Genomic DNA, 10,933 nt, shown 5'->3' on the forward strand with positions numbered 1-10,933 from the left:
CATGTTTTAACATTAACAACCTTCCAAGCAAGGGCAGATGCGCTTCTTAAGATAGCACAATGTCAAGAAAACATACAGATTGTAAACTTACAGACAATATTTAATAAACTTACAGACACTGATTGATGATCTCTGGCGGGTCAGGGATAGAGGGCATTCCTCTATCCTGGTGCTTCTCGACCTCTCAGCGGCTTTCGATACCATTGACCATGGCATCCTTCTGCAACGTCTGGAGGAGGTGGGAGTGGGAGGCACCGTTTTACGGTGGTTCTCCACTTACCTCTCCGGTAGGTCACAGTCGGTGTTGGTCAGGGGACAGAGGTCGACCCCTAGGCCCCTCAAGTGTGGGGTGCCACAGGGTTCGGTCCTGTCCCCCCTCCTATTTAACATCTACATGAAACCGCTGGGTGAGATCATACGACGGCATGGGATAAAGTACCATCAATATGCAGATGATACGTAATTGTATCTATCTGCCCCGTGCCAGCTCAGTGTAGTGGCGGACGTGATGTGCCGATGCCTGGAAGCTGTCAGGATCTGGATGGGGATGAACAAATTGGTGCTCAATTCCAATAAGACCGAGTGGCTTTGGATGTTACCCCCGAAGGACAGTTCAGACAGTCCGTCCTTGATCCTGGGGGGTGAAGACTTACACCCCTCAGAGAGGGCTCGCAATTTGGGGGTCCTCCTGGATTCACAGCTGACACTGGAACACCATCTGTCGGCTGTGACCAGGGGGGCCTTTGCCCAGGTTCACCTGGTACACCAATTGCGGCCCTACTTGGACCAGGGGGCACTTCAAACGGTCACTCACGCCCTTGTCACCTCAAGGCTGGATTATTGCAATGTGCTCTACATGGGGCTACCCTTGAAAAGCATTCGGAGACTACAGCTAGTCCAGAATGCAGCCGCGCGAGCAATTTTGGGTGTACCGAGATACACCCATATTACACCTGTCCTCCACGAGCTGCACTGGCTGCCAATTGGTCTCTGGACACAATTCAAGGTGTTGGTTATCACCTTTAAAGCCCTACATGGCTCAGGACCAGCGTATCTGCGAGACCGCCTACTGCCACACACCTCCCAACGGCCGATAAGATCCCACAGGGTGGGCCTCCTTCGGATGCTGTCAGCCAGACAGTGTCGGCTGAGAGCCTTCTCTGTGGCTGCTCCAACCCTGTGGAACCAGGTACCCCCATTCTACTTCCCTTCCCCCTCAGACATCTCCCCTTCCCTCCATCTCACCCTCCTTACATTCCCCTCTCACTCCCTCTTTACTTCTCCCTCTTCTTTCCCTCTACTCCTCACTTTGGTGTATCTCTACAATTCATTAATCTATTCAGTTTATATTTTGCACTAAAATTAAGAAAAATAAAAAAAGAGAAAAAAAAGAGAAAAAGAAAAAAGAAAAGAAAAGAGAGCAACAGTATACAAGTGCATTCTTGTTGTTCTGAGAATTGGAACTGTATTTCCTCCCTCCCCCCTCCCCCCGATAGACCCCCCTCCCTAACCCCCTTACGACTTCCCAGGTCCCATACCCGGCATAATTCTTTATCAAGCACTGGGGTATATTAAAACCAACTAACTTTAAAGTTAAAAGATAAAAGATAAAGGAAAAACAAAAAAAGAGAAATAGTAAAAAAATAAAATAAAAAGAAAAACAAGACACACACACAAAAAAGGAAAAACAGGAAAAATCAATAAACCCACTACATTAACACAGCTTCTCATCATCTTTAAATCTTAAACAATGTACCTCATTCCTAATTTCAGTTATTTTATTACTTGCAGGATTTCAAACTATATTGGAACCAAGTAAGTTAGTCAAATGGAATTCTCCAACTAAGGGCCTTATTACTTTATCTATATATCCAAACCTTTAATTTTTCTCTTTTTTATCCAAATATCCAAGCCTTTCTATAAAGCCATTAGACTCAAGTACTTCTTTCATTTTTCATTTCCAACACCTCCCATCCTGCCCTTACCCACATCCACATATAAATTTTATACCTTCCACCCTGCCTTTACCCGTGTCCACATATATATTTTATCCTCATCCATTGCTCCTCTCATATTTACTCCACCTTCCTGGAGACTCTCCAACTAATCTTTCTTAACCTTATATTCAAATAGCAATTCATACAAAAATCAGCTTGCATTCTGACTCAGAGTAATCTAATTGAACTTTCGCTACCCTTCCATCTCCCCCGCACCTCCCAACTCCATTCGTCCCAAACCACAACTCAAGAAAATCACGATCTCCGCTCTCCTCGCCTGGAAAGATAATTCATGCGCAATTTAAGTTAGAGTTCAAACAAATCTTATATACAATATATGTCCAAAATCAGCAGCGCTTCTTTCAGTCTCCATATCTCATCATCGATATACAGCTTTGCCATTTTATACCAGACAGGAATCATGAAATTTTATTCGAACTAAAAATTTGAAAAGTATTTTAAAAGCATCGCTGGATCTTTATTCTTTACTCTTCTGCCCTTCCGGAAGAGGAAAGCAACACCCTCCGCTTTGTAGCCACGTGTCCCGCTGATTATCTTCTCCTTCTCCTTGTCTCTCTCCAAGTCCGGATGAATCAGGAAGTCCCGCCTTCAGAATCTTGTAATAAAAATCTCGGGCTTCACAAACAGAATTAAGACGATGTTTTTGATTCTCAAATGTGACTGTAATGCCAGCTGGGACTTCCCATTTATATTGTATCTGAGAATTTCTGAGTTCTTCAGTTAAGAAAGTGTAGTCTCTCCTTGCTCTTAATATTTGAGATGGTATTTCTTTAAAAACAATCAAGTCCTGTCCATCAATTCTCAGCCTCTTATTGTAAAGCTTCTGTATTATCACATTTCTGGATTCCCTTGGGGTGAAATATATAATTATATCCCTCGGAAGCTGTCGCTGTTTTGCTACACATGAGTTCTGGCGGTAAATTTTTTGAATCTGCCAATCAAAGTTAAGTCCCGGACTTCCCACCAAACGGCTAAGAGCCTCAAAAAAGGTCTGTTTCAAATTCTCCTGTTCCTTTTCACGCAGTCCTCTAACTCTTATTGCAAACGCAGTCTTATTATAATTTATCATGACAAGTTGTTTTTGAGCATTTTCAATTTCCTGTTGTAACGTTTGAATTTTGGATGTCAAATTAGAGTTGGTTTCTTCCAAAAGTTCCAATTTATCCTCCATTCCGGCAATATAGTCTGTCATAACTGTCATAATTCCGATCATATCCTCCTTTGTTTGAGCAATTTTAGCATCAAATTTATCATATAAATCCGATATAAGTTGATTGATTTCCTGTCTGAAATTGTTAAGGGTTTCGAAAAGAAATTCTTGCGTTAACAAATCTCCAGTAGAGGGCGTAGGAGGCAAGGGCAGCGACTTTATAGCAATTTCTTGAGATGTGTTATTAAGGAAGCGCTTCTGCTTCGATTTGGGAGCCATTCTAAAAAAATTTAAAAAATTAAAAAACGAGCAATCAAACAAGCCAACAAACAAAGTCTCTGCTCCCCTCAGTTTTAGATGGGATACTATTTGTAATCTTTTAACAGTTGATACGGAGAAGTCTTCAGGAGAGTAGGGCTGATTGAGTACATCACAAGTCAAACGCAGAAGCTATAAAATCGCCATCTTGTGACGCAGCTAGACAAAGAAGCCTTTTACAAAATTGAAGCTGGTATTTTGAATAATAATAGAAGAGATTTCTCAGGAATGGTCCCCGCTCGGATTAATTAATTTTAAATAGCTTAGCTTTGTCCTGAGGGGGGGGCAACCTGCCTAGGGCTGCAAAAAAAAAAGCAGCTGAGAAGAACTTGTTGGAGTAAAAGCTCAGCTATTGTTGAACCTCTTCTCCGTTCACAGTGAAGAAAAAAGCTGTGAATTACAAAGAGATCCTAACGACCGAACTTCTCCCTGCCCCTTTCTGCCAGAAAGGGGAGATATCTATAGATCTTATAAGATATACAGACCAGAACTCTGAGAGGAGCTCCGTTGAGCTCCCGTCGGCGACAGGCTCCTCCCCCAGAAGTCAATGGAAAGATACAGGTTGATAGATAAAAGGGAATTATTTAAAACTAGTTAAACTTAGTGAAATTTAGTGTTAATAGGTATAGTTAAATAAAAATTTGATAATGATAATAATGTATACAATGTGTAGTGTCATGATAAGCAATAATTGGATATGAATATTGAATGATACCCATGAAGGGAAGATCAGAAAACCTTTTGGATTATATATAACGGTCAATTTAAAAAAAAAGAACTAAATTAGATAGAGTCAAGTTTTGACTATTAGGGGGGAAATGTTATGATATAGGATATAGTCAAATAAAGAAGGAATAATGATAAATAATTTATATATAGGTATGGGTACATCATAAGGAAATTGGATGTAAAGTGCAAACAGTGTTTTGAAAAGGAGAATTGGAAAATTTTGTTACTAAATATCATGGATGTTTAGCTAGAATAGGATATAAGGACTCTACTATTGGAGGATTTTAGAAATAGTAAATGAAATGCCAGTATGTGGTTATGTATTAAACTTTGGTATATTTTATGATGAAAGACGTCTAAACAATGATAGTCAAATGAAACTGGAGGTATGATGATGGTAACATATATAAACATTGGAGTTAAAATACTTGAGTTAATATGAACTATACTTGATGACTGTGGAAGAGATGCACGAAAGCTTTTTGTAACCAACTGAAACACTTTCTACAGTATGTAAAGAAAGAAGATTTTATGTGTTATGTTTGTTTTGAAAATAAAAAATAAAAAATTATTTTTTAAAAAAATAATTTCTAATCTCCTTTGTGCAGGTCATTCATTGGGGAAAGGTGGTCAGTGACATTGAAGACAGGCAAGACAGCCATCTTTCTTCTGTAAGTATTTGTGTGTAGCTGTTTTATTGTTTTGTATGCTTGTTTCATCCTTATGTAGTGCGTGCAATTAAAGACTTCCTTTCTGTATCTCTTCTTTGTGCAAGTCATTCATTAGAGCAAGGGTCTGCAACCTTAAACACTCAAAGAGACACTTGGGCCCATTTCCCACAGAAAACAAAACACTAGCAATAGCAATAATAACAGTGGACTTATATACCGCTTCATAGGGCTTTCAGCCCTCTCTAAGCAGTTTACAGAGTCAGCATATTGCCCCCAACAACAATCTGGGTCCTCATTTTACCCACCTCGGAAGGATGGAAGGCTGAGTCAACCCTGAGCCGGTGAGATTTGAACCGCTGAACTGCTGATCTAGCAGTCAGCCTGCAGTGCTGCATTTAACCACTGCGCCACCTTGGCTCCTTAGGAGTCACAAAACCTGGGTGGGTGTGACCAACTCGATGTCACTCACTCCCACCAAGTCATATGACTCCCCCCAGCCATGCCTACCCAGGTTTTGTGGCTGTGTTTTCTTTTATATGTGATGGGAAACACACACACACACACACACACACACACACACACAAATGGAAGCTCTTAAAGCCTGTTTGATTTCAGAAGAAAACAAATGTCGTTTTAGAGAAAGCCATGAGGAGAAATTCCTGAAGGGCGGCTCAAGGAACAGAGAGAGAACATCAACAGACAGCATGTCTGCAGAGAGATGTCTGCAGAGTAACAGTAACAGAAGAGACCAGATTACAGCCCAGCAAAGAATTTCTACAAAGAAAGCAACAGAACAGTAGTGTCTCATCTGTGGTGATAAGACTCATTTGAAGGAAGACTGTTTGCAAAGAAAAGATACAACAGATGGACAGGCTGCTGTTGCAAAAGTTAGCTATTGTAATAACAGAGACAAATGGTTACTAGACAGTGGGGCTAGTCAAACAATTGTTACTAATTCAAAATTGTTTTTCAGAATGGATCCAGCTGGAGGAGATGCAGTAACCTTGGCAAATCGCCAGAAGGCTAAAGTCATTGGAAAAGGCAGTGTGGTGATTCCATGTCTGAAGGAGAAGTTTAGTAACATATTATGGGTGCCTGAAATGGAGCATAATTTATTGAGTGTCTCTAGTCTAGACCAAAAAGGATTTGAGACCACATTTGTAAAAGGGAAGTTTCTTATAAAGAGAAATAGGAACGTATGTGCATAGGGCACAAAGTAGGATAATCTTTATGTGTTGCAGGGACAAAAGTTTCAATGTGCCCGAACATTTGGAAATGTGGCACAACATGATTCATGCATTCATCTCTTGCACAGAAAGCTTGGCCATGCCAGCTTCAGAGTTCTGCAAAGGATACAACAGTTTGGAGAAGGATTAAACTTAAAAGGGTGTAAGAGATACTTGGATTGTCCAGTATTTAAGTCATCAAAGTCCAAGCATTCCCAGTGAGCAAAAGTAGCACAAGGCAGACAACAAGAGCTCTATAACTGATACGTGCAGATTTGGTGGTGCCAATGCAAGACAGTTTGGGAAGAGCAAAGTATGCACTGGTCATTGTAGATGAGTTCAGCAGATTTGGTTTTCTGCTAGTTACTAAAGAGTAACATAGAGGTGCTACAGAAATTTAAGCAATGGATAAGCTTCATAGAAAGGATATATAAACAACAGGAATGTCAGCTGCAAACTGACAGGTTCAGAATACATGTCAGCCACTTTTCAACAGTTGTTGGGACAGTTAGGAATAAAACACAGAAACACTAATCCATATACAGCAGCTGAGAAATGCATGGCTGAGGGACGGAATGGTGTGTTACAAACAATGAAGGACTCACTGCTAGAGGATTCTGGTCTGAGCAGGTCATATTGGGTGAAACCATGTTGACTGCTAATTATTTAATCAATAGGCTGTGGAGTTCCTCAATTAATGATACTCCAAATGCTGTGCTATATGGGAGAAAGCCATCTCTGGCACAGTTAAGGGTTTTTGGAAGCAATGCATGGGAGCATATTCCAAAAGCAATCAGGAAAAAAGGTCAACCAAAGGCTAGAAAGTTTAGGTTTACAGGTTATGAGCCTATCTCAAAGAGCTATCACTTTAGTGATAGGAGCAAAAGTATAGTGATTTCCAGGTCTTCTAGCTTTTCAGAACAAATTGGAATAGAATTGATGCCAATCTTTGGAATGATCCATATAGTGACTCCCTTAGTGATGGTAACTCATTTAGTGTTGGTGTCAGTGTTCAGGGAGAAGAAACTGAAAAAGAGCAAGAAAAGGAGTCAGGAGAAGATGATGACTCGGATATGAAGCAAGAGAGGGTTGAGACACAAGAGCAATCAATGCCACGCAGGTCAGAGTGATGGAACAAGGGGATTCCACCTGACAGGTATTCTGCTAGTAAAGTTAAGGTGTGTAATGTGTTGTATGAGCCAAATAACTATCAGGAAATGGGCTTCCAGCCCGACAGCCCCACCGCTTCTGGACATCTATTGTAGTCACAAAGAGCTGAGGAAAGCGTGGAGAAGAGCGCGAAGTCCAGCGGAGGCAAGAAGGTAAAAACGACGCTTACTACTCCCTTGCAAGGGGAGAGAAGGAAACCACCTGGGTCTCTGCTCCCTGCCTCATCTGTCTGGAGCCACCAAAAGCTTTAGACTCTGGTGGGGTGCTGGTTTCCCGCCACTTTGGCATCCCAGAAAGGTGACTCCGCATTCTCCCTTTTCTTCACCCCTCCTCCCTTCAAAAGCTGTGAGGCACTTTCTTAGCGCCAGTTGACCAGCTGGCATGGCCTCAAGTGTGCATGCCTCCTCTTCCTCCTCTTCTTTCTCACTCCCTAAAGGCTCTTTTCTTCCTTCCTGGAGCTCAGAGGGAGCGGGGCACAAGGGATGGTATTCTGCTTTTGAAACCACACCTTGGAAAACTTCGCTGGGAAGGGAGGCGGGGAACTAGTGGGGGGGATGCCCTGAAATGCCCCCATGCTTTGCTGGTGGCCAAGCCTCCTAGGCAAGTTCGGGGAGGTCCTAGGAGGCCAGCTGCGCAAGCTTCCGGCGAACGGAACGGGCGGGGGAAGTGAGCCAGGGCGTAGGGCAGGCGCTCCGTGAGAAATGGGTTCTAACCAGTATGGTAGATTTGTGGAACCTCTTCTACTGAACTGGTTAGAACCAGCAGGAACCCACCCCTGAACAGAGGTTATGTACTCTGTTAAAGGATTTAAATGTAAAAGTAACTGAAGCTGTAATGGTGTCTGAGGATAATGCTGCTTGCATTAAAATGGCAACAGGTGAGACAGTAGAAGCAAGCATGTGGTTATTAAATACTGTAATGTACAGCTGTGTGAAAAAGTCCTGCAGTTTCAGTTTTAAGCTGTAATAACATGTTTAATCAACTTTTCACTCATAGACACCATGCAAAATTAGTACTTTGATGAAAATTTCTGTAGTTGGATTGTGATGCATAATTTTTATTAATATAATCTATGTCTTTTTAAGGTTTTGAGTGAGTTTATGTGCTAAAACAAACACAACTTGAATTTTTGAGAATGTTAGGATTGAAAGTAGCCAATCAGCAGCGAGCTTTGGCTGACCAATCAAAATATTCAGAGGCTAAATATATGAGCCAATCAATGTTGTCATACTCTCTGACTATAAATAGGCACGAAAAGAATTGAGAAATTTAATTTAGCTCTGGCTGCTGGCAAGGATGAAGGCCTTTGCTTTCACCAGTACTGAGCAGCGGCATCGCATCATTGTGCTTCATGACAGGGTTACTCCTGTACAGAAATAGCCAAGAGATGAAATGCCATTGCACCACAGTGAGCAGAGTGGTTGAAAAATACCAAATAACTGGTTCAGTTGATGACAGGCTCTGCTCTGGAAGACCAAGAAAGTCAACAAAATGGCAAGATCAGGCTCTGCAACACATTTCGATGGCTGACAGGAAGCTCTCCTCACCTCAGATTACAAGAATTTGGGATGAAACATGTGATGTAAAAGTGTGCACAAGCAAGGCAAGTGCCTGCTTGCTCAAAGACTGTAGGGCTCGAAGTAAACCTTTGCTCACAGACGCTCACCGCTCTTGTCAACATGCATGGGGCAAGAAGTATGCCAAGTGGACCAGCGAACAGTGGGCCAAGGTCATTTTCAGTGACGAGAGCAATTTCTACTTGACTGGGAATCAGTGCAATAAGTATGTCAGAAGATTTCCAGCTGAAGAATTTAGGCCAGACTACCTGAATCTATCTGTGAAGCATCCATTGCACGTGATGATCTGGCGCTGTATCACTGCTTCTGGTATTGGTCGGATACAAATCATGCAGGGAATCATGAATTCCAAGCAATATGTTGAAATCCTGGAAAAGACCATGCTTCTTCAGCTCAGCAACTTGAAGGGAAGGACTTTTACTTCCAGGATGACAATGCTCCTTGTCATCAAGCCAAGTCCATCCAGCAGTGAATGAAGAAGCATGGTGTTCGACTCCTGGATTGGCGAGCTCAGAGCCCAGATTTGAACCCAATTGAGAACTTGTGGGCCAAGATTGGTTACGAAATAAGCAAGAAGCATCTGAGACCAAGCAGGAGCTGATTGAATCCATTATTGCAGCCTGGCACCACATTGTCACCAAAGATCACGTGCAAAGTCATGCAGTCTATGCCGAAGCGATGCTTTGGCATAACAATAAGGGCTGGCCAATTTCATATTAGTAACCATGTTTGGTTACTTAAACAGTCCTTTTCAGGGCCACAAACAATAAAAATGTTAACAAAACACTAGCATCGGCCTTAGTAATTGCAACAAATATGCCACTGGGTATGCATCAGTTAATCTGTTTTCATAGTCATTGTAAGCATGCATTGTAAGCATGCAAGAAAATTCACAATCCCCATCCAAACAGCACCAAATTGCAAAAAGCTTATGCTTTTCACTTAAAAACCACCAGTATTTATTTAAATATTTGCATAGCAGTTAGCATAAAATATCATAAAATCAGTGGCCTATCCAAAAAATCTCATAAATCATAAATCGTAAACTGTAAAACTTGCAGGACTTTTTCACACAGCTGTAAGAGAAGCCATTAAATGTAAATTAATTAGCTTGCTTCACTGTTCTTCAGAGGACAATCTGGCAGATATAATGATCAAGCCATTGGGTGGAGAGTACCATGGGAAGAATAATAAGTTATTTGGTTTTTTTTAAATTATTTTTAATAAACATTCATATCATCTTTGCAACATTTCTACATCTTTAAATATCCATTATACTCCTTTTATCCAAGCATATATACCTTTAAATATCTATGTCTCTCTCTATATATGCCCATTTTTGCATATGTTTCATGTATTCTTCTATATACATATATTTCTCTTATATTTCTTATTCCATACTTTTAAGTTCTGAAGTAAATGACTGAGGAGACCGGTTAACAGCAACTAGAACGGTTTATTCAAACAGAGCTTAAGTCAAACAACGGGCAACAAACCCCCCGCCTGACAGCTATTTATACAGAGAGCTGTCAGACGGGGAACCAATGGGAGTGCAGGGTTTCTCCCGCCGAGAGGCAGGCGCGTCCTGGCCAATCAGAGGCGCCTTGCACAGCGCCATCTGCTGGCGAGGACACAACACATACTATTTTACATACAATCTATCTTACATTGTTCCCCTCTTGTTAATTCTGTGGTTTTGTGTTTATTTTCTGATCTCTTAATCTTTTTTCCTCCCTTTATTGCTTTCTTATTCTTTACATCTTTCCTCTAGACATTTGTACCATAAATTCCATACTGAATAGTATGGAAAAAGCTATTCAAAAATGCCCAATAAACTTGGGGCCCAATTTCTTGCAAGGGAGCTTTAACTTCAAATATTTCGTTGAGAGGTAAACCTTGCTTCCCACTTGAAAAGGCACTTGGGGAGCTGTCAATTTGCACTTTATGGGTTTTTGCCGCTTCTCAAAGTGCTCGTTTGGTATTCTCCCACACTTTTTTCAGGGACTCTATCTATTCAGTCAATGACATGGATGAGGATGGCTCCATAGGGAGTTCAGCCACGGGGATGAATTCC

Source organism: Thamnophis elegans, chromosome 3 (genome assembly GCF_009769535.1).
Source record: "Thamnophis elegans isolate rThaEle1 chromosome 3, rThaEle1.pri, whole genome shotgun sequence".
Classification (NCBI taxonomy): domain Eukaryota; kingdom Metazoa; phylum Chordata; class Lepidosauria; order Squamata; family Colubridae; genus Thamnophis; species Thamnophis elegans.